The sequence below is a fragment of the Sminthopsis crassicaudata genome, chromosome 4 (genome assembly GCF_048593235.1).
Source record: "Sminthopsis crassicaudata isolate SCR6 chromosome 4, ASM4859323v1, whole genome shotgun sequence".
Lineage (NCBI taxonomy): Eukaryota > Metazoa > Chordata > Mammalia > Dasyuromorphia > Dasyuridae > Sminthopsis > Sminthopsis crassicaudata.
In genome coordinates, this window is record NC_133620.1 from 153,141,841 (window position 1) to 153,166,469 (window position 24,629).

Below are 24,629 nucleotides of genomic sequence, written 5' to 3' on the forward strand. Positions count from 1 at the left end.
CGTTAGCTTTCTCTTCTCAAAAATAAAAAATCCCACAACTTCTCACTGTTATATATAGGTATTCATTTCTAATGCTTTTGTTTATAGACTTCACTATGTGCTAAAATAAGGCTGCTTCAAAAATATAGTTGACAGTGTTGAGGAATTAAAACTTAGGGCCTCATACAGGAGCAAATAAGCTTTTTATATTTTATAGTTTAGAATTCTTCTTTTGGTGTCATTTACATGTAATATAAATTATATCATTCCATTTGTTCATATCAAGTTCATGGCAAAATACTAGGCATATTATATCTTTTGAGTGAAGATACTTTCTATGAAGATATGTTTACAAAGTAATTCTTAACCCTCTGATTCTTGAGGAAAATTGTGGCATAAAAGCTTAGCCAACATCTCATGAACAAAATGACTGTGCAACTCTAAAGATATGGGAAGGATAGGAGAAATCTTAAATATATACCACTTGGATCTAGAATGGTGCTGTTCAATGGTTTTATAATTACAAACTTTTCTCTATCTTGTTTCCTTCTCTCCTCTCTTTTTCCATCTCATCTTCTCTCTCACCCTCTTTCTTTTCCTTACTCTGTCTCTGTGTCTGTGTCTGTCTCTGTCTCTGTCTCTATCTGTCTGTCTTTCTCACCTTCATAGGAACATACCATTTTCATTATTTAGGGATAGTTAGGCCCTGATGAATCGAATGTGATTAATGGTATCCTTAATTTGTCTTAATTTTTGATGGAATACTTAGTAAATTCTGCAAAAAGACCTTGTTTATTTGCCAATGTTTATCAAAATATAAAGCATGTGGGGACGTAAATTAATGCAGAAAATTTCAGAATTTATATATATTTACATATATATATATATATATACTCTGAGATCTCTTTATCTCTCTATCTCCATTTTTTCCTGCTCGACCCAATTTTCCTTTTCTCTTTTCTTGTTCTCCCTTTTCTTTTTAAATTCTTGCCTTACTCTCTTGGGGAGTATTGCCTCTATTTAGGAGAAAAGTCTGCAGAGTACTTCACCCCTACCCCAAGTAAATGCCCAAATAAATGTCTTTGCTTGGAAACAAACAAACAAACTTTAGTGGCCATTTATTTCAATCTATACCTGAAAAAAGAATTCATTCTTTACAATATTCAGGAAGAGTAGTCATTCAGAAATTACTCAGTCTTTCAGAAGGGGAGAATTCACTATTTCCAAAGGCTTTCCTTTTCCTTTTGAATAAATGTAATTACCAAGCACTCTTTTTTGGTATTAAACTTACATTTATTTCTTTTCAACTGCTATCCATTGCTCTTTTGAATTCTAGGCATACATATAAATTGATTCTCTCCTTTACAAGATAGCCCTTCAAATTTTGAAAAGAGCCAATGTTCCTTCTCTTCTTTCTAGGTGTAATAATCCCAGTTCCTTCAACCAATCTTCATATGAAATGAATTAGGCATTCTTTCCCATTCTGATTGCTTACTTCTGCATACTTTTTAGCTAATCATCCTTATTTGGGTCTGCTATCCATCAATACAGATTTTAAGCTCTTCATAACTTTGTATCTTTGAAAATTGCTATTTACAAACAAACAAACAAACAAACAAACAAATTTGCTTCAAGGTGATGAATGTCTAAAATTTAGCAAAGCTGGATTTGGATAATAATAGATTCTTCTCTAGCCTTTTACCTTTACTCCTTTTGTATCACTTGCTTTATATGTATTTCTTGTAAAAACATGTTGTCTTTTAATCCAGTATGCTATTCATTTCCCATTTATGGGAGGATTCATCCCATTCACATTCACAGTTAAAACTGCCAAGTCTGTATTTCCCACCATCTTATTTTCCCCAGGTTATAATCTTCTCTTTCCTTTCCCTCTTTCTCTCCTCCCCAGTGCATTGCTTTTCATTACCACCTCTCTCAAACAGCCCTCCCCTTTTACAGTTGCTCTCCCTTTATTATCTCTTTCACCTTCTACTTCTGTTCTCCTTTTTTTTAACTTCTCCCTTTCCTTTCCTGTTTCCTCTTCTACCTCCCTAGAGGAAGTTTCTCTGTGAACTAAATAAGTCTGGTATTCGCTCTGTGAGTGAAATCCAATGAGAGTAAGGTTCACATATTGCTCAACTCCCTTCCTTATTTCCCTCAATTGTAATAGATCTTTTTTGCCTCTTCGTGAGATGTAAATTACTTCATTTTGCCTCCCTTTTTGTCTTTTTCCAATACAATCCCCTTTCCAGCTTTAGTTTTTTTTTTATGTCATCACAACAAAATCAAATTATACTTGCAGCCTCTAAGAATACTCATAACAGAGTTACATATTTCAAAAGTTTAGTATATCATCTTCCCATACAGTAATGTAAACTTTTTAACTTTTAAAAGAAAGTTTTTTTCCCTTTTACCTTTCTTTGCTTCTCTTGAGTTCAATATTTGAAGTCACATTCTCTCTTCAGAAATGGCCTTTTAATAAAAAATAAAATGAAATTTGCCTGTTTGTTTGAATGCCAATCTTTTCCTCTGAAAGATAATGTTTAATTTTGCTAAATAGTTGATTCTTCACTACCAACCAAGTTCCTCTGTCCTTTGTAATATCATATTCCAGGCTCTTTGATCCTTTAAAAAGGAAGCTGCTAGGTTCTGGGTACTCTTGATTGTGTTCCTTGATATTTGGATTGTTTCTTTCAATCTGATTTCACTATTTTCTCCTTATTCTAATAATTCTGAAATTTAGCTAAAATATTCCTTCTAGTTTTCATTTTTTTTTTTTTAACAAGGTTATCAGTGAATTCTTTCAATGGCTATTTTACCCTCTGGTTCTAGAACATCAATTTTCCTTGAGGATTTCCTGAAAAAATGTTGTCTAGGCTTTTTTTTCACTAGGGTTTTAGGAAACCCATTAATTATTATATTGTCTCTCCTAGGTCTGTTTTCCAGATCAATTGTTTTTTCAATGAGGTGTTTTACAGTTTCTTTTCCTTTTTCATTTTAAAAAAAAATTTTCTTTGATTGATTCTTGATGTCTCATTTTGTCATTCACTTCCATTTGTTCAATTCTAATTTTTAATGAATTATTTCCTCCAATTAGATTTTTTTTAATTCTTTTACATTTGGCCAATTGAACTTTTAAATGGATTGTTTTGTTCATTGGATTTTTTTTTTTTCATTTCACAAATTTTGTTTTTCAGTGAGTTGGTTTCTTTTTATATTTTGTCAAATCTATTTTGTAAGTAGTTATATGTTTTTTCCATTTCACTAAATCTATTTTTAAGGAGATATCTTCAGATAATTTCTGTGTTTCCTTTTCTAGACTCTCCTGTGGAGTTCTCAATTCCTTTCCTCATTTTTCTTCTAACTCTTTTAAGATCCTTTTTGAATTCTTCCAAGACAGCATTGTGAGATGTAGACCAACTTATATAACTCTTAAGAGACTTCATTGGGATATGCTTTGCCTTTAGTGTCTTCAGAGTTTGAGGTCTGTTCTTCCTTGTTTCTATAAAAACTCTCTATGGTCAGAGCTTTCTTTTGTTCATTTTAAAAGGTGATGTCAGCTCTTAGGGTAAAGGGGAGATTGTCCCAAGCTTCCTTTACAGGCAAAATCGGCTTCACTCTGATCTGGGGTCAGTTATGCTGATTTCCTTCCTGTACTGGGTAGATGTGGCCCACTTCTGAGTTATTTTGGTGTTCAGGAACTCACTATTTGTCTTTTGTATTTGTATTGAATGTTTCACACCTAGTTTGCTGATTTAATGGCTTCTGAACCAGGATAGACTAGATAAAGCTGCTGTATTTTGACTAATAGGCTCCTAGTAGATTGCTCCTTCCCCATGCCTGGATGTCACACTGTCCTGAGTCCTTGTGTTGTGTCTGGGCTGAGCTACCTCTTCCCTTCCCCTAAACCCTATTGAAACGACCTTTATATAATAATAGCATGAGGAAATTTAACAAATGTTTAACCTGTCCTTATAACTGTGATGGGAGAAGTAGAACAAAAGATAAGAGACATTTTGTGGTTTTAATCCATGTTATGGGTCATCATGGTTAAAAAATTAATTACCTAGTGGTAGTCCTTTTGCTGATGAGCCTCTCTGAAATTAGGTAGGTTGGACATTAGACTACAAATCGAAGTTTCATTTGGACTATGCTCACAATCTTCTCAGTTTAATGGAAATTGCTACACTTTTGTTCTATTGGATTACAAGAGCCTAGAATCACTGCCATAATAACAAATCACAGTGAGGAAGGTGATAATTGATAACAGATTATTCAGTGGCTCCCTATGGTTTCCTGGATAAAACATGTTTTTCAGTTTGACAATTAATATATAATATTTTACACTTTGGCTTCAGTCTATGTTTCCAGATTTATTTTATAATCCTTCTTTTTATGCACTTCATATTTTCCTAAACTAGCTTATTTTCTATTGTCATGACATTAATCTGTTTCAGTGCCTTTGCACAGATGGTACACCATGCTTAGAATTTCCATCCTGATCACCTTTATCTTTTACAATCCCTGGTTCTTGTAGGACTCAAATTAGATTATCTCTCCCAAATGAGGCCTTTTTCTGATCCTCTCAGTTCTAATTGTCCCCTTCCTTTCTTCCCTTCCACACACATTGTATTTACTTGGCATATATTTCATATTTGCTTATCTATATACATATTATGTCTTTTCAAGAAAATATAAGCTTTTTGAAGGAAGGGACAGTTTCTGGTTTGTCTTTATACAGTAAATTATCTTGCTCATACTGAATATGTAGCAAACACTTGTTAAGTGGAATAATAAAGATTCCTCTGTATACCATTTAGTGTTTTTCAGAAAACTTAGACATATAGACACACATAATTTTATTTTATTTGCACAGTCCTATGAGATAATTGGAGCAAATATCATTGTCCTTATTTGTCAGATGAAGACACTATCCAAGGTCACATAGCTACTAAATGGAAGAGCTGGAATGAAGATTTTGTTTACTTACTGTTCTAGCACACTCCATAGTATAACATGCTATCTCAAAAAGAGTTAAATAAGGGCTTTCATGTTTATAAGCAATATCTAATTTCCTCAAATTCTCTATCAGCAGTTAAGAAATAGGTAAATTATTTTTAACAACCTGTCCTTTTCTCTGACATGTCAAAATTTGCCTCTCAAAAGTTTTTGCTTTTTTTTTTTTGTCTATGTTTTTAACCTGTTTTAAATTTTATATGTATATGCATATACATATAAATATATATGACTATATATTAACATATGACTATATATTAACATATGACTATATGTTAATGTACATATGCTTTAATATAACTTTGTATGGTTATTGGGAATCTTGCTAGAAAATTTTGAGTGCACAGAAAGGAAATGTCTAATAGTCATATCCTTACTTCAAGGGGAACTAAATAAAAGACTATATTGACCAGCACAGTTCTAAAATTACTACTAGCAAACCAATTCAAAATCATTCTTATCATTTTACAAAGGACAGTGTATATTCCAGATTTACTTGAATATGCACATTTGAAATGAAAATTGGTATATTTTATGTTTTTATGTGTATAAGGTGAATGTTTATTGAATCTATTATGGTTTAAGGTTTTAGATAATAGCAATAGCCCTTAAGGCATGTCAACAAACCATCCTTAATATTAAGTATCAGGGATTCTGCTAAATGCTAGGAATGTAGCTAAAAAAGAAAGAAAAACAGCCTCAATCATCAATCAGCTTACATTCTCATGTGAAAAGAACAAATAAAAGGGACTTGAAAATGGAAGGACGTGGGGTAGATGGAGCAGGAAGGGAATAAAGGTACTTGGTGTTAGGACAAATCTCTAACATTGGAAGAATCAGAAATGCAGTCAAAGAGGAATAAAGTAATATTTAGCTTGGGTCTTCTTAAAATAAGCTTTTGGAAGAATCCAGGTAACTAGAGGGAGAAGTTGCAGGAGCACAGGGCACTTGAAATGTGAGAAGTCTTGGAACTGAATAATCTTCTGGGATGAAGATATTTTTATGATGTGATAGTGAAAGATTGTAGAAATGATTCTGGACTATATTCTGGAGAGGAAAATCAATGAAGATTAAGCTCTTCTCTAGTATATGTATTCCTTTTTTGAAGGTGTAAATGAAATTATCTCTTAGGCAGGAGATAATTCACTATTCCACGTCTGTATCTCTCTATCTCTTTTTCTGTCTCTGAGTGTCTTTTATGCATTCATCTGTGCATTCATCTCATTCATTGTCTCTTTGTGCATTCATCTCATTCATTGTCTCTTTGTGTAAGCATGTAATCTCATCAGGTGCTTTTCTTGGTTCTAAATTTTAAAGGCATCTCTTGATACAGAATAAGAAGTTTTGACTCTATTTGCTTTGGGGGAACAAATTACTTTCTCAGTGTTGGAAGTTCTAGTTTATTGTCACATACTGTAGAAGACATGTAAAGAAGGATTAAAGACTTGCTTTGACATTTTGACAAATGAAAACCTGCATGTTAATTTCTCGTAGCAGGCACATATGAAGGATTATTTCATCAGAAAATTCTTGATGTAAAATGATAAGGAGTGCCAAACTAAAATTAATCAGCAGAATAAGCATCTGGCAGGTTGTTACATGTCTAAGGCTCCTGTCATATAGCTTTGTAAGCTATAAATGTTAAATCTCTAAATAGTAGAAGTGTTAAATGAAATGAAAAGAGGGGATTTTTTCCCTTTTACATGGGTTTTGTTACTTTGATTAAAATGTAATTTCCAGTTCATAAAAATATTTTAAAAAATAACATCAAAATGCCATCTACACTTGAAGGTATTTGAAAGAAAAACAAACAGACATTTCATCCTGATATTTCTTTAGAAATACATTAGTTTTAGATACTCTCTTCTTCCTATTTATCTCTAGAGCTAGTTCATCTATTTTTACAAATATGTATATTGAGGACCAGTTATATGGACTGTCCATTCAGCTACAAGCCACAGTGTGGATAATTAGTTTGAATTATTTTGTTATTATTTATATCATTTGGGAAGCCTTGCAGTACTCATAAGTTATTTACAATAAACACAATGCTACCAACAAAAAGACATATCTATATGAAAACAATCTTTAATTTGGACTCTATGATGGTTGTACTCTACCACTATGGCAAATTCCTTTGGCACCCATACATTCCCCAATTATGCCTTATTAGGTATTTATTATCAACAGGACCATAAATTTAACACTGTTGTACATCACCCAGATGCAAAGGACAGATATTTATTAGGTGGGGATAGGTTATAGCATTAGTATAAATATATTATATGGAGTAATATCACTAGGATTAGACAGATAGATTCTATGTACTTGCCTTAAAGATACATTTCTAAGGCACATGGGAACATTTCTATTAAGATAATTTATTAGATCTTCCTATTGGAGTTTGAACAAGTAACTTGTGGTAGGAATCAAGAATATTGTATAACAAAAATATTTTGGTCAATTTAAAAAGGTTTAAAAGCGGAGACCCTTTAATTTGCCATGAAAATCATTTTCCTATGAAATATATAGCTAGATTCACTAGCAGAATGTTGAAATAATTGGTGACATCTCTTTGATAATATGTGAGAAGTACCTTTCACCTGTCTATTTGTTAGTGAAGTCACATCTCAGTACTTGTTGTTGACTGAGTTACTCAGTCAATAAACATTTATTAAAAACTTAGTAGGTGTCACAATCTGCTTAGATCCAGAGATACAAATCTATATACGATTGTCTCTTCTATCAAAGATCTTAAAATCTAACAGAGGAAATAACACATAGAAGGAAGCTGAAGCAGAAGAGAAGACAAGGAGGAGAAGGCAATTGGGGAAGGTATCATTGAAAACTCCAAAGAAAATCAGATTTTTGGGAAATTGAGGCAAGACAGTAACTGGTCTACAGTTACATAATTAGATAATATATTTAAATGAATGTCTTGAATTCAAGAATGCTCATGATTACAGGACTAGTTCTCTATTCACTAAGCTACCATTCAACCTCAATGTAGAAAAATCTAGACACCCTACTTGATGTGTGTACTACATTTCATAAGGGCACTTTCTTCACAGGGTTGTTGTAATTTGTAAAACATTTAGCACGGTGATGATCACATACTTGGCACTTAATAAATACTTCATATTTTACCCTTGAGAAGACATTTTTGAAGTTCCAAAAAATTATAAACTAAAGTTTGAAAATGCAGTATGGATTAGGAGCTATTTCTGCCAAGGAGAAGTGATCTGTTATATAATGACTTTGGTTAAAATAATTTAAATATTACAAATATTAAAATCTTCCTCCTATTTAAAATTGTAAACATATTTTTGATATTAAAAGAGAAAATGAATGATGTCTTTTTGACTAGTAGCATTCAACTTAGAGACAGCTGTCATTTAATAAGGTGTCATGCTATGAAAGAGTAATCAAAATAAATATGTTTTGTGCTATCTAGAGGTAATTTTGTATTCCATTTCATATTTAAGATGTAAGACCTAAGTTTCCCCCAAATCTAACTATTTAAGTAAGTCATTATCAAGTGAATAACAACAGAAATCACTCGGATTTTCTTTGTGGCATATATTCCAAGTTCAAAGTATGAAAAAGATACTATAGTAGATAGATATCAATGTCATAAAACAAAAAATGAAACCAGAACTATTATTTTAAAAAAAATGGAGGATGGATGAACTATACAATTTTATCTTTTAAAAAATAACACAAAATAAAGGCAACAATGTTAATATCCACTTGTGCTCAATTCTAACTTTTATGATAGCTTAATAGATAAGATGCACATTGATAAGACACAACACTTGCAAAATTTATTTATTCCAGCTACTCCATTCATTCATTCACCTAGTCAAGACATATTCTAAAAGATTTATTATGTTAATGGTACATATTCAAAGAGAGATATAAGGAAAAGCAAGATACATATATACTAGTAATAGCAATTGACATTTAAATAGCTCTTTTATGGTTTATGATTTTGTCGTTTTATGAAACAGCTTCATAAAGAAATTAAGACATTTTTAAGACATCTCCTTAAGGCAATTCTTAGAAATAAATGCTTATCTCCAATTTCAAAATGAGAAAACTGTGTTTTAAGGTGATCAAATGACTTTCCCAAGAATTCATTTCTAGTAAGTGTTAAGTAGCTTCAAACTCAGATTTTTTTCCAGTTCCAAGGACAATGCTTTTCCCATTAATCCACATAGTCTGTATAGGAGAACACCACATATACATAAGTATAACACAAATACAAGTATTTTAGTGCCACAGAAGCTTACACAACTCTATATTTGAAAGCAAGTTTTTACTTTAATATTTCTAATTTAGCATTCAATATTACATTAACATTAAATATACACTAATAATAAAACAAATTATTGACCCATATTTTAGAGATTCAAAGAAGATCAAAATGTGGGATCTAGAAAGAAACTTTGATAGAATCTAATCCCATCATTTTTATAAATCACAAAGCTTGATTTGGATGGGACAATTCAAATGAATTTTGTCTCCAAAAAGTTGACCCCTCCAGAGATAGACTAGATACTGTGTCCTGGGGAAGCTTATTCAATTTCTAGATAGTCTTTGAGAAATAGACTAGATACTGTGTCCTGGGGAAGCTTATTCAATTTCTAGATAGTCTTTGAGAAGTTTTTTTCCCCATTTAGCCAATTTTAAAGCTACTTTTACTGGATTCTAGTTCCTATTGCTGCTGATTCTATTGATTAAAGCCAAGTAGAACAAGTCTAGAATCTTTGTTATATAGTAGTTATATAGTAGTCTTTCAACTACTTGAAAATAATCATTATACCCTCCCATCCATTTTTTTCTCTAGATAATTATCACCAATTTCTTCATGTGATTGTCACATGGACAATCTCCAGTCTTATTATCCTATTTTCCTTTCTATCCACATAGCTGTTAAAATAATTTTTCTAAAGCATGTATATGACTATGTCATTCCTCTGTTGAATAAACTTCACTGGTACTTTATTACCTACAGGATCAGATAAAAACTCCTTTGTTCTGCTGTTAAAGCTTTTTATTACTTGTGTCTAACCTACCTTTCCAGTTTTATCTTATATCTTTCCCCTTCAACTATTTTACATGCTCTGTGTTCTAGCCAAACTGGCCCCTTTGCTGGTCCTTACGTAGGACACTCTATCCTAGTTTCAATCCGTTACATAGACTGCCCATATGCATGAAATTCTCTCTCTTATCATCTTTTCTATCTTTTAAAATTCTTATCATCTTTCAAAGATCAATTCAGGTGCCACCTTCTTTGTATCCTGATCTCCCTAAACATTAGTGTTTTTTATCCTTCAAATTATCTTGTATATGTTGTCTCCTTGGATAGAATGCAAACTTCTTAAGCACTGTCATTGTTTTCTTTTGCTCTTTATATCCTGAGACAATACTGCAGCATCTGGAACATAGTAGTATCCTAAGAAACAATTGCTTATTATTTGACACACAATAGTTACTTAATGTGAATTAAACATTATGAAACATAAAATTGAATAAAATGCCTCAAAGCAGGGCAAAATTTCAGAAAATCAGCTCTAATTTAGAAAGAACATTTCCTTTCTTCACATTATTGTGCTTTTTTCAATGCAAGACTAAATTATATAAGTTTTCTTAATTATTCTGTCATATTCTTGATTCATAGTGAGGTTTGAGCAGTCACTAAAACAGTTCAAATTAGCTCTTGTGAATTGTCATTTAACTTTGTCTTTCCCATGCTCCATTTGGCTTAAATATGATCAACTGAAAAACCAACTGACCATGAGTAGGACTTCAAATTTGTCTCATCATTCTAGATTGAAGTGATCTTTGAATTATGATATTGTCATTCAAAATCTTATCTCTTCCATCTTTCTGTTTTCTGATTGACCATTTAATCTATAAATTTTTTCTAACCACTGGGTGGCACTGCAAGACCCTGTCAAGAATCTCTTTACCAAGCCCTTCAGCTGGCCATTACCCATACTCTCCTTGGGTGACCACATCAGTAAAGAGCCCTGCTTTTTGATTTGTCTAGTTCATCCTCCTGGAACAGGGCAAATAAAACCAATGACCTGCCCTGGCAAGAAGTCTGCTTCTGTCACGTTTTCCCGTCCCCTCTCTTAGAAACTTTGTGCCACTTCTAGCAAGAAAAGTTGTCTTCTCTTACCCCCTCCTTCAAAGTCTTGTGGGAACAGATAAGACATTATTCCTGGAGTTAGGAAGAGAAAGGTTCAAACTTACTAGTTTAGTGATCTTGGGCGAATCAATCAAATATTTATTTTAACATTTGCTCTGTGCTTGGCACTGAGGATACAAATACAATAAATCAAATGATCCCTATTTTCATTGAGCTTATATTTCACAGGGGGAAACTACAATAATAGTTATACCATAAAATAAAATTTAATGCATCTATATCACAGTGCCTAAGACATTGTGCTCAATTTTTACTCTATGAAAATATAAGGTATGAGGCTGGGAAAGGCCCTAGTAATTGGGAGATGATCAGAAAGTTTTCATGCATAAAATTATATCTGAGCTATTTCAATAGAAATGAATTATCTTCACTGATTTTCATAGAAGTCTCCCCCTCTATGTTTTCTTCTACTGATTGATAGATTCCCCATAGGCATGTATTTTGGTCATATTCAATGCAATTCTACTATCTCTTTTAGCTAAGCTTATACTTTTGAAATGTTATATTATTTTACTTCTTTTTATAGTCACGATTTACAAGATTAAATGTATCTTTTCAAGCTGAAATTTGCTGTAAACTTTTTTTTGTGCATAGAGGTTAGAAAGTGGGTGCTATCATTGTATCTCTTCACAGATAATGTTTCTTGAGTTTTTTATTTTGGGGGGGGATGCAGGAAGCTTTCCTCTAATGATCTTTCAGTGACAATTCTAGTATCCTTATGGTCTCTAACTTAAAAGATATAGTAGATATAAACTATTTAGAAAGGATTAATAATTAATCATTACTAATATGTTTAAATGGGATGGAATCTATCTTTACCTGCATGCTATGTCCACCTATGATATTAAGACAGCTTCTCCCAGTTATCAGGTTGATATTTTTGCAGAGATATCTTGTTACATCAGTGTTTGATTCTTTTTTTCAGTTGTGTGGGGGCTTTGTAGGATTACTATATCTACTTTTTTGTTCCTATTATTTTGGTAGTTGAGAAGAATATAAAGAAGTCAAGATATGAAAAAGTAGCCTCAATGGCCTATACTCACATTTCCCAAGAGACAATGAAGCTTATACTAATCATTTTGGAATATTTCTGATGACAATGGGGAAACATTCAATTCAATCCACTGACATCCAGAAAAGAGGAAAAGATCAATATGGCAGAATAAATTAAAGTAATTCATGGGAATATTTGGTCAAATTGCTTAGAAGAATTTTTAATTATTTTGTAATGTTTTTCCTAAAACATAAATAAATAAGCAATTGCTATTTAAAATACATGCTTCAAGTACTTGCTACTTTTAGTAGGAATAGACAAATTTTCTTTTATTTTCAAAGACTGAGCTATAACTTTTTATTCAAGTAACTTTGTATAACATTTACCTAATTCCCAAATCTCCTCCTTATAAGAAATGAGTTATGATTTTGAAAAGAAAATTTCTTTACTCTTAGTAAGAAGTGCCTCAGAACATAGACTTTTATATTTGGAGCCAAAGTCCTAGATCACCAAGATGTTCAGTTTTAACCTACTAAAGTTCAGAGGTCTGATTAGAGATAACCATATGAACTTTAACCCTAAGATAAATAGTTAGAGAGATCTGAAGTAGTGATTTTATTACTTTCTCCAGGAAGTCATAGTATTCTAAGAGGCAAGAGACTATAAAACATCTGGGAAGGAAATAGAGAGCCTAATTTCTTTGTTAAAAGGTATAACTAATTCTTTAGCTTTAAATCACTCCATGTAGATGAATGTTATTAAAAATAACAGAAGAATTGGATACTACAACTTCTCAGTAATCAAAGACACTCAGTCTGTATTTAGCAATGTTAACTTAATAGTCTTATTCACCATGGTTAAAATATACTTCAATCTCCCTTTTCCTTTTTAGAATCTTTTGTTTTCCTGAAAAACATTTAACATTCTACATGAAGTCTTTGTTGCTTCCCTCTGTTTTTAATACCTTTTTTGACTAAAATTGATCCTTTATGTATTTTGTGTATATCCACACACACACATACATGTATTTGTATATTTTGTATATATACGTATTTGTATGCATTGTGTATACATACACAATATACACATACAGGAATTTTATAGGTATGTTATTATGTATATATATATATATGTATGTATGTACATATATATGTGTTATATATATATATATATATATATATATATATATATATATATATGTGTGTGTGTGTGTGTGTGTGTGTGTGTGTGTGTATCATTGTCCCTTCATAGTATAAAAGTTCCTTGGAGACAAAGAGTATTTCATTTTAGTTTTGTATCCCCAGTGCCTGACTGGAACATAGTAGGTGAGTGTTTGTTGATTGATTGTCAAACAAAATTCAGAGAATAGAAAGATTGACATAGGAAAATTATGTAATGGATACACACATACAGGCACATGCACATGCACATGCCATCATGGATTAATGGATAGATAGCTGATATCAAAATTAGAATTGGATTTTAGATGCAGCTATGATATATACACTAGGAATTTCATGTCCTATCTATTGTCTATTGTCCAGTGTTAATTGCATCGATAAAATTAATCACTAGGACGCCCTTCTTTTTATGAATTAAAAGAATAAATATACATAGAGAGAAAAACAAAACTGTTCCTTCCTCATCAGATTCATGTCACCAGGAAACAAATATTTATTAGCTCTTATTAGTTGTATTCCATCTCTAAAGAAGAACTTACCATTTTTATTATCCCAAAAGAAAACTAAAAAAAAAGTTCTCAGATCCCAACTTATTGTTAGCTGTATCTTCCCAAAATTCACTTTTGTCTACTTCAATAAAAAAAAAAAAAATGATGAAAATAAAACTTGTGCCCTATTTTTTGCTTAGATTTTTCTAATTTCTAAAATAATTTCTATATATCTCTGAGTAGTATCTTATATGTCACCATAAGGAAAAAAAATTGAAATGGATAGGGGTTATAAGATTTGACAAGTCTTTGGAGAGTCTCAGTCACATGATAAATGCAGGATCTGGAAAGACATCATATCATGCTATGGTCCTTGCCAAATAGACATAGAGTCTAGGGGAGTGTTGCAGATGGTCTCTAACCCTTGGCACACAATTTGCAGATCATTCTAAACTCCTTGTCTTTTATTCTTGCTGCAACTGAGATATTCAATTCTGTGCCCACTTTGCAGCTGAGTCTTGTGGCTAACTCATTGCCATCTGTCATGATTGTTTATTTGCTCACTGGCCAGATCTGTCACTATGCATTCCTGAGGGAGGTTTTATCTATAGGAAAATTTCTTGCCCTTTTCTAGGATTCTTTCAACCTTTTCCCACAATTTGACAATATTTGTTTCTTTGTTCAGCTGTGTTTAATGAACAATTGGCAGATTCTTTCCAAAGAATTGGTATAAAAATGAAAGTTGCCTTAGTTGTTTCTGAGAGATCTTATGTAGATTCCAGATATACTTCCATGTATATTTCTTTCCACTCTCTCTTTTTGTTTCCTTTTTGTTCCTTTTCTTCCTTCTTCCTTTCCCACCTTCCTCCCTCTCTTCCTTCTTCTATCACTCCCTTCCTTCATTCTTTCCCTCCTTCCTTCTTTTTAAAATTTAATTCTCATTGTCTTTTATGTCTTCTCTGACTCTTGGAATCTCCTCTGGTAATCCCATATGCGAAATGATGAATAAGTTGAGGTTTACAGAGGTTAATTGAATTTTCCAGGATCACAAAATTACTAATTAACCTAACCATAACTTGAATTCAAGCCTTGTAACTCTGTATTTATTCCCCTATGTCCCTTCCCTACCTTTTTTTTTTTTTAAAATATCAAGTTATCTTCTCTGAAATTATAACAAAAATATATGATTGACTAGAAAGATTACTTTTAACTAAGTTGCATTCAACAAATATTTATTTTATATGACTCATATTTGGCTTATCTTTCAAAAGCATATTTGTGAATGAGTTGGAACAAAAAGATAACATATAAAGAATATAAATTAAAACATTATTATACTTCACTGAATAAATATATGATATTTTCATTTCATATTTGGATTCAATGGTTTTATTTATCCAAGAGCTGTCAAAATGAGTATACGTGTTCCTTCTTTTTTATTCACATTCCATAGTCTGAACTTTAAATATACCTGAGTAAAAAGTATATTTAAAAAATGAAGTTTTGTATGAAATCATTTAAGTACATATATATATATATATATATGTATATATATATTTTTTTTTTTTTGCCGAGGCAATTGGATTTAAGTGACTTGCCCAAGGTCACACAGCTATGAAGTATTAAGTCTCTGAGATCAAATTTGAACTCAGGTCCTCCTGACTTCAGAGCTGATGCTATATCCACTGCACCACCTAGCTGCCCCATATATTTTCATTTTTATAGATCAAAATGTTTGCATTTTACAAATAAATTATTTTCCTTTTTCAGCAGTTATGGATTATGTCTTCCAGCTATGCTCTCTTTCCTATTGTTAACCTTAAGGATTTTCATAATTATAGATTGATTTGCATTGTATGAATCTAGTAAAAAGTGTTTTATGATGCTTCTTTATTTTTGTTACAAAAGACTTCTTTATGCTCATATGAAAAATCATGTTTAAACTTTAAGTAAAAGCTAGTAAAGTTGATTTAATATGTCCTTTTTTTTGAACTTGATAAATCTTTTGTTTCATTAATAGAGAAAGAAACAGGGAATCTCATAAGCTTTATAAGACTGCTGTTGCTGCTCCTGCTGCTTTTATTTTATTTCCACCATTACTACCACTACTACTACTACTTTACTGATATCACTACTACTTCCACTACTATTACTACTGTTATTGATGCTACTTTTTTCCTACTATTATCACCACTACCATTAATCATACTCTTATTGCTACTGCTGCTGCTCCTACTGCTGTTGCTGCTTAAAACTAGCATTTATATAACATTTTGAAGTTTACAAAGTATTTTAGAATAATATCACACTTTATCTTCAAAATAACCATAGAAGGTATGTGCTATTATTGTACCCATTTTTTACCTTAGGAAACTAAAGAAGATAGAGATTAAGTGATTTGCCCAAAGACACATAGTTGGGAAGTGGTTGAATTTGAATTTAGTTTTTCAGGATCTTTATCCTACTTGAGATTAGTGTCTACTGCCAGTTGAGTGAAATTAAAAATTAAGAAAAATCTTATAAGGAAATATCTTATTACTTCATCTATCTAATTTATAGCATTTTTGTACTGAATTAAATCATCTGTTTAAAGGTATAAAATAATGAAAATGTGTTTTTGTGATGCTTTCATCATGTATTTTAAAATGTTTATCTGCTTTCTTAACCACAACACATAAACTCACAAAAATATATTTTGCTTTCATAATCCACTTCAAATATTTCCTTCAGTCTTGTGAGCTTTTATTTGGTATTTGTGTGTGTGTTGTGTGTGTGTGTGTGTATATCAAAATATATTATGACATATGTGTATATAATATATATGTACACATACATGCATACATGTATCTACATATATGTCTATGAGGACACATTTCTATGACTCTTATGTTAATTTCTTTAGGCTTTATTTTATATAAAATTAATTAGTGGAACTGGATAATGTGTAAGACTGTTTCTCACTGTTTACAGATTTATGATAGGGTTGTGATGTTGAGTTGATTGTTCATCTATCATTTCTTAAAAGTTTGCTTTTTATTTCTATTGAATTGTTGCTGGTTCTTGATTAGGGTAGTGTATACTTATAGGCTGCATTTAGTTTATTCATTATGTAAATGAAAATAAGAAGGTATGTAGCATTCATTATTTCACCTTCATGCTTTTTCCAAAAATAAATTCCTTTTTCCTCTGAGAAACAAAAATACAAACTAGAAATTGGTTATGTCCACTCTGAAAAATCTACAGGACATATTTTCTCATCTAACTGAAGTGGTGATAAATTCCAGTTTCTAGTAATTTCATGAATGAGAATGTCTGTTTGCATGATTTTGGACTTGTGTTTTTTCCAAATTATCATAATTTTTTAAATAATTAGGATTCAGGTATTTTGTACTCAGGATATTTTATCATGCTATTTCCTACAAGTATCAATATCTTACCCTATTGTGTGACCTAATTGATTTTCAGCAAGATGATGGATTCTGATGATTTTCTAAATCTCTTCCACCTCTCACCATTTTTTTCCATTTTTCCTACTCCTGTTGATGAAAACAGCCAATCCCTGTAGATATATCTTAACTGTTTCTCCACATCCTCTTAAATAACATTCTTATTCCTATCTCCTATGTCACTTAGTCTTGATCTCTCAGTGGGACATAGAAATTTTACAATCTGAGTTCAGGTCTTGAATTCTTTATTTTTAGTAAATATTATTCTACAACTCTTGTAGCCGCTAAACTCTCTTTTAGGGACTATATGCTCTTCTTTTACTCCCAGAGGTGTTCTGGTCCTTGTCATTTGACTCAATACTTTCCATACTGCCTGATTTTTCCATCTGCCATGAATTGAACATGATCATGTATAAATCCTTTTATATTTTGTTTCCTAGAATTAGAAGGTAAATTTATTGAAGGTAGATATTACCTCAATTTTCTTTTTATATTCTCATTGCTTACCTCTAAATGCTTAAAAATACTTCTCCATACCAGTTTCTTCTGAACATAAGCAAAAAAATTAGAATTTGCATCCTCAAGCAAAACCTGTGTTATCTGAAGTCTGGACACATTTAAAGAGGCTTCTTCTCAAACTATATGATGGATGTGTCAAAGAAAGAGAGGGGGAAAATGTAACTGTCATTCTTTATTTTTGTTTATTGTAGTCATGAAGGTGCTAGAGAATAATTATCAACCATTTTATGCAGCATTAATCGCCCTAGGCTGTTATTGAGTCAAACCATATTGTGTGAGCAGTGACATTTATTGATGACTATTCCTGGGAAAATTAAATCTGCTGCCATATGTGCAGCATGTGCCTTAGTCCAGGGTTTGTCTCTCAGAAAAATGCTTCAATATGGATATCAGCTAGAGAGAGATTAGCTACTACTAAGTTGGTCATCAACTTAAAAAGTGAATGAAAATTGAATAGTGGTCAATGTCAAAACTGTCTCCTGATTGAAAATTCTCTTCCTAGCGACCAATAAGCGTTTATTAAGCATCTACTATGATATACGCATTAGAAATGCAGAGGCATAAGTCAAAGTCTCTTCTCTTAAAGAGTCTACTTTCTAATACAATGGAAAAATGCTATTTTTGGGATCAGAGGAAGATTTATAATCTATCTCAAATGTCTTGTAAAATTATTGGGTTGGATTAGATATATGAAATCTCTTACAGTTTTAGGTCTATAGTCCTGCCTCCAAGTCAATGTAAATATATACAAGTTAATTTTGTCAGAAGCAAAGGACATTAGTGTGTTCTTAAAACTTTTTAATTTTCATTTGTGTTTGTTGACACATTTCCCTCTAAATATATAATTTTAGTTGTTTTATATTTTTTCTTATTCTTTCACTAAAGTTTAAGATATCCAAGAGTTCTCTCATTCCTTTTTTTGTCTATCCCCAGTACTCTGCTTTGTTCAAAGCAGACTTCTTAAATGTTATCAATTGGATAGCAGAATAGAAGTTTGTAATAAATCATAATAATCCATGAAAACTTTATTTTATGCAATCAGAAATATTAATTGTATAAGTTTTCATTCAGTGTATCTTGGTAATTGCTCTTTATATTAATGACTTGTGGAAAAAAATATGAATTAGACTATCAAACTCTTACCTGGTTTCTTCTAGCTCAAGGGACTGAATAGTCAGTTGCCAAAACAATATATTATACCTAATGAGGGATATCTTTTTCCTTTATCAATTCTCTTAGTTCCCAATTGGAATAATTTCCTGGATACATCTCATTCTCTAGAGGGCATCTTATTCTTGAGACAATGGCAGAATTGGAAACTATATAATAAAAGTACTACTTCAGACTAAAATGATTCCATATATGGCACAAGGAAGAAGTTGATTTTCAAAGAATGTCATTCTATTGCCATGACAACATTACCCAATGGCTTTATATATTTGGGTTAAACAAGAAAGCATTAAATTAGTAAGAAACAGAAAGGCTGCCAGTATTTATAAGAAGAGAAAGGCATATATATGATATTAACTTGGGAAAATGATACCAACTTGTACTTTATATGAGGATAGTATAAGTACTTGAAAGCTTTGGAATCTAGACACATCAGTCTCTTTTCATTGCTGAGGAAAATAGGAAGTCTATAACCAATATCCTCTTGGTGAAATATCATTTTACTGGACATGATAAGCATACAAAACAGGGAATTGTAAGTTTCTTTGTCCAACAAAGTATTATAGGAACAGTATTTCTTCATGAGAGACTGCTCTCTCAGAACCTTCTCTGACAAATGTAGACACTTAGAAAATCAAGTACCTTACAAAGTAGTGGGCTTGGCAGCAATGAAGAAATCATGAACCACATTTTTTGTACCTCATGGAGACCTATAGTCTGAATATTGTTAACTGTACACTATTGAACATTCTAGGGACACAAGCCTAGAAAGAAATAGTTAATATGTGGCCTTTGCAAAGGCATGCATCTAATACTACTTGGAAAGATGCCCTAGACTTTATATTATACTGTCAATATTTGAGTGAAAGTCAACTTGTCCATTGATTTTTGTGCTTTGTGGTTAAGAAAATGGACATAATCAAGTCTCAGTGGAGACACAGACTTGAATAGGTCTTCTCCCTAGTTACAGTGTCAACTCACAATAGGATAAAAAAGGATTCAATTTAATTTTCAATTCAACAAGTATTTGGCATGTATTAGACATGGAGAATAAAGGACAAAACCAAAAAATTGTCCATTCTTTCGTGAAACTTATGTTATACAGGGGAAAGTATGTGCATAAATAATTCCCTTTACTTAAATTTCCTACAATGATGAAATCACAGGTTTAGATTCTTGCTCCCATCCCCCAATACAAAAACACAATGGCCTAGTAATAACTTTTGTGCTGCCAAAACTATAAATTTAATCATCCTGGCTGTAGTTTGAATTAGGATCTTGAGTAGTTAACTTAAAACTGCATGATCTGTTATACCTATGCTAAGGGCGTATAGCCCCGTTATGGAAGTATCTGGAGGAAAGATCTCATGAGTGAAAGAATTAAGGCTTGATAGATAACTCAAGAATATAGTACCAACTATGTGACAGGCACTAAGCTAAGCATTTTACAAATATTTTTTTTCTTTTGATCTTCACAAAAACCCTGGGAGTAGGAACTTATTACCTGCATTTTACAGTTGAGGAAACTGAGCCAGATGGAGCCAGGATCATAAGCACAGTAATTTTCTGAAGCTGAGTTTTGAAGTCAGATCTTCTAGACTCTAGCCCTGGCACTCTGTAACAACAAGGTATTATTTTACCTGATTAGAATTCTTCCATAGATAACATTTCACACCATATATTCCTCTCCTATATCATGCTTAAAAACCAGAACACATAAAGGCAAATAAAAATAATAAACATTTGACTTCTAGGAGTTGCTTCCTTCACTTCTTTTCACCTTATGGTTAGACAATCTTTCTACTTATGCTTATTGTATAATGAACTAAGCTAATGGCCATTATTATCCTTTTGAATCATTAGAAAACACAATTATTAATATTAATTAATATTATTATGTTAATATTATTCATATTATATTAACATTATTATTAACAATAATATATTATTATATTAATATTATTTAAAACACAATTATGCAGCAGGCAGAGTAAAGAGGAGAGAGGAATATAAGTAGGGGTTAAAATGGTCTGAAGGTGATAGAGAAAGGTAATGGCATCTTTGAGTTTTTAATAGCAGCATTTATACTAGATAACTGTTCCTTTTTGTCATATACCTGAAAGTGCTTCAGGGATTTTTTGATGACAAATGGGACTGGAACAAAGCTATGTTTAGGGGTTTCAGAGCATTTAGAAGTGGGAAAGAAATTTAGAGCTCATCTGATATAACCTTCTTTTTCTGTAGATGATTGATGGTAAGTAAAGAAAAGACCAAGGTTATATAACAAATAAATACTTGAACCTAAGTCTTGACACTAGATTTTTTTTTTTAATTTCACATTTAAGATTAAAACAAATATGTTAGTACTTATTCTTTAAAAGAAAACTCACAAGGGGAAAGTAATACATATTAAATTATTTTATTAATTTATATTTTAAACTTTTCTTGAGTTTATGGCAAGGTATTATTTCCTGATTTTAAAAAAAATGAAATGAAGAGCTTTATGCGACTCTTACTGTAGAACATTTAAAAATTAATTCCAATTAAATCTAACTATTTTAAAACTCCTCTTATAGTAAGGAAGAGTTGTGAAAATGCAACTTAAATGATTTCTCTTGGGGATGAAATAAAGCTTCTTGGTAGCCTCTTGTATTGCTAAATTGTAAAATATCATTTTATTGCTTAACCCTGGGCAGTCACTTCATCTGTGAATACCCTAGCATTACCTAATATTTCACATTGCCAGTCTCTCCTAATTCCCAGGGCATCAGTATCTCTGGCCACTGACCTTTTCAGTGTGACTAATTCTTCCCACCTCACCTCCTCTGAGGCCTTCAGAAATTTGGCTATGATTTCTTGAATCGTAGTTTAATAACTGATAGCATGCTCGAGAACCATCATGTGCAAACTTAAAGTCTTTATTATACATGTTCACATAATGCCCTGACTTGTTAACTCCCGAGTGAACACCTGGTCTGAAGACCCACGTGTTCATTATCAAGCTCTTTACCTCTCTTGGCTACCCATCCATTCAGCTCAGCTACCCCAGGATAAAGAAAGCAACCTGCTGCTTGCAGTGGGCTTAAAAAGGGTCTGTGAGGTAACAAACACAAAACCAATCAGAAGCTATTTTGAAGCTATCTTGATATGGTCAGGATCCCGCCCATGGGGCAGTCCCTAGCCACAGAAATTACTTCTAGGCCACTCAAACCTTCTGTTGCAGTGTGCTGGTCCATTTAAAGAACCCTTACACTAAATCTACAAACTTAAACCTCCTAGTTGTTGTTTGAATTAGGATCGCCAGTACTTCACTTATTTCGGCATGATGTGTTATCACTATGATAACTTATGGGCTCTCTTATGAAAGTACCTGGAGGAAAGATCTCAGAGCTAAAATAATTAAGGATTGATAGGTAACTCTCAAATTTTCTTTATTTTTTTTTAAGATAGGGGAAACTTCAAGTGTTGAAATACAATGCTGTATCTCTAGGGCCTAGCATTTTCTCTTCTCTTATGTCTCTAAATCAAGAAGGATGACTTAATCTTGTCTTGGAAAAGTTGAAGATGACCGATTTTTATCTATTTATTTATCTATTATGTCAAATCAACTACAGAAGTCTGTCAGGAGGATAAGACCTAAAAGTAAGCCTGAAAAAAAAAAATGAACTAGTTTCTCTTTTCAACATAGATGTAAAAATTAATGTAAAACTGATTATTGAGGAAGGACAGCAAAAAAAAATCCTGGTGGATGAAGTTTTTTTCAGTTTTAGTGTTTATAAATCAATTGTACTTAAGTGTTATTTTCTTCCATATTCTCAGTGATTAGACCCAACTTCTGGAGAAACTGCTAAGTCTGTGTATACTTTGTGAAGGAAACTTTAAACAGATCCTTTAAGATGCAGTACATATGTTTGATTAGTAAGTTGTTTTAAGTGGTTTCTAGAGTAATGATTTTTGTTCACTGTGGCTCTGTGTAGGCCAGTTATCTGAGATGGTTCTATAACCAAAATGATTCTTCCTCTGACATTAATAAAATCTTGGGGCATGCTTGTTGGATTGGGTGAGAGAATGTATAATATATATATATATATATATATATATATATATATATATATATATATATATATATATATATATATATATATATATATATATATATATATATATATATATATATATATATGTGTGTGTGTGTGTGTGTGTGTGTGTTAGTGTAAAAAACATTTCCATTATTGCTGAAACTACTCAACATGGTGCCTTAGCAGAAATATTTATTTTGCATACTGGATAATGTGTATATACTTGACAACAGGATTATCAGTTTCTTATATAGTAAACATGTGATATTCCTCCTGCAAGTAGGTTTTTTTTTTTTTTTTTTTTTTTTTTTTTGTTGTTGTTGTTGTTGTTTGTTTGTTTGTTTGTTTTTGTTGTTCTTGTATTGCCAGGGCAAAGTACAATGCAACTCTGAGATACCAGTACACACCTGCCAGATTGGTTAGAATGACAGGGAAAGATAATGCAAAATGTTGGAGGGTTTATGGGAAGACTGGGATACTGATACATTGCTGGTGGAATTGTGAATATTCATCCAGCCATTCTGGAGAGCAATTTGGAACTATGCTCAAAAAGTTATCAAACTCTGCAAATCCTTTGATCCAGCAGTATTACTACTGGGCTTATATCCCAAAGAGATTTTAAAGAAGGGAAAGTAACCTCTATATGCAGAAATGTTTGTGGCAGCCCTCTTTGTAGTGGCCAGAAACTAGAAACTGAGTGTATGCCCCTCAATTGGAGAATAGCTGAATAAATTGTGGTATATTAATATTATGGGATATTATTGTTCTGTAAGAAAAGACCAGCAGGATGATTTCAGAAAGGCTTGGAGAGACTTACATGATCTGAAACTGAGTGAAATGAGCAGGACCAGGAGATCATTAAATACTTCAACAATAATACTATATGATGATCAATTCTGATGGACATGGCCCTCTTCAACAATGAGATGAACCAAATCAGTTCCAATAGAGCAGTAATAATTGAACCAGCTACACCCAGCCAAAGAACTCTGGGAGATGACTATGAACCACTACATAGAATTCCCAATCCCTCTATTTTTGTCCATCTGCATTTTTTATTTCTTTCACAGGCTAATTGTACACTATTTCAAAGTCCGATTCTTTTTGTATAGCAAAATAACTGTTTGGGCATGTATATATATATTGTATTTAACTTATACTTTAACATATTTAACATGTATTGGTCAACTTGCAATCGGGGGGGGGGGAGGGGATGGAAGAGAAAAGTTGGAATAAAAGGTTTTGCAATTGTCAATACTGAAAAATTACCCATGCATATATCTTATAAATAAAAAGCTATAAAAAAGAATACACTCCTTTCTCATCTCTGTCTCAAAGCCTTTTTTTTTTTTAAACTTCCTTCAAATTCAGTTTAAATGGAACCTCCTATGTGAATACTTTTCTGATGCAATGAGTTGTCAGTGCTGTGTCCTTTTTTAAAATTATTTTTATTAACATTTGCTTGGAGGTTGCTTCTTAATTAAATTCCTCAAGTTCAAGCACTACTTTGAGGTTCTGTGCCTAGGACTGTGCTTTCCCC

The 24,629-nt window shown here is 32.0% G+C and overlaps 1 protein-coding gene across 1 annotated transcript in view; it reads right to left on the reverse strand.

Moving 5' to 3' along the window:
- Positions 1 to 19,204, reverse strand: part of GJE1 (gap junction protein epsilon 1) — a 202,824-nt gene extending 183,620 nt beyond the window's left edge. Inside the window, exons 1-2 of the mRNA XM_074309679.1 lie at positions 18,984 to 19,204; positions 2,394 to 2,451 (exon numbers count right to left, since the gene is read on the reverse strand). The gene's annotated coding sequence lies outside the window, so the exon portion shown is untranslated. The remainder of the gene's footprint in view (positions 1 to 2,393; positions 2,452 to 18,983) is intronic.
- Positions 19,205 to 24,629: the final 5,425 nt, after the last annotated feature.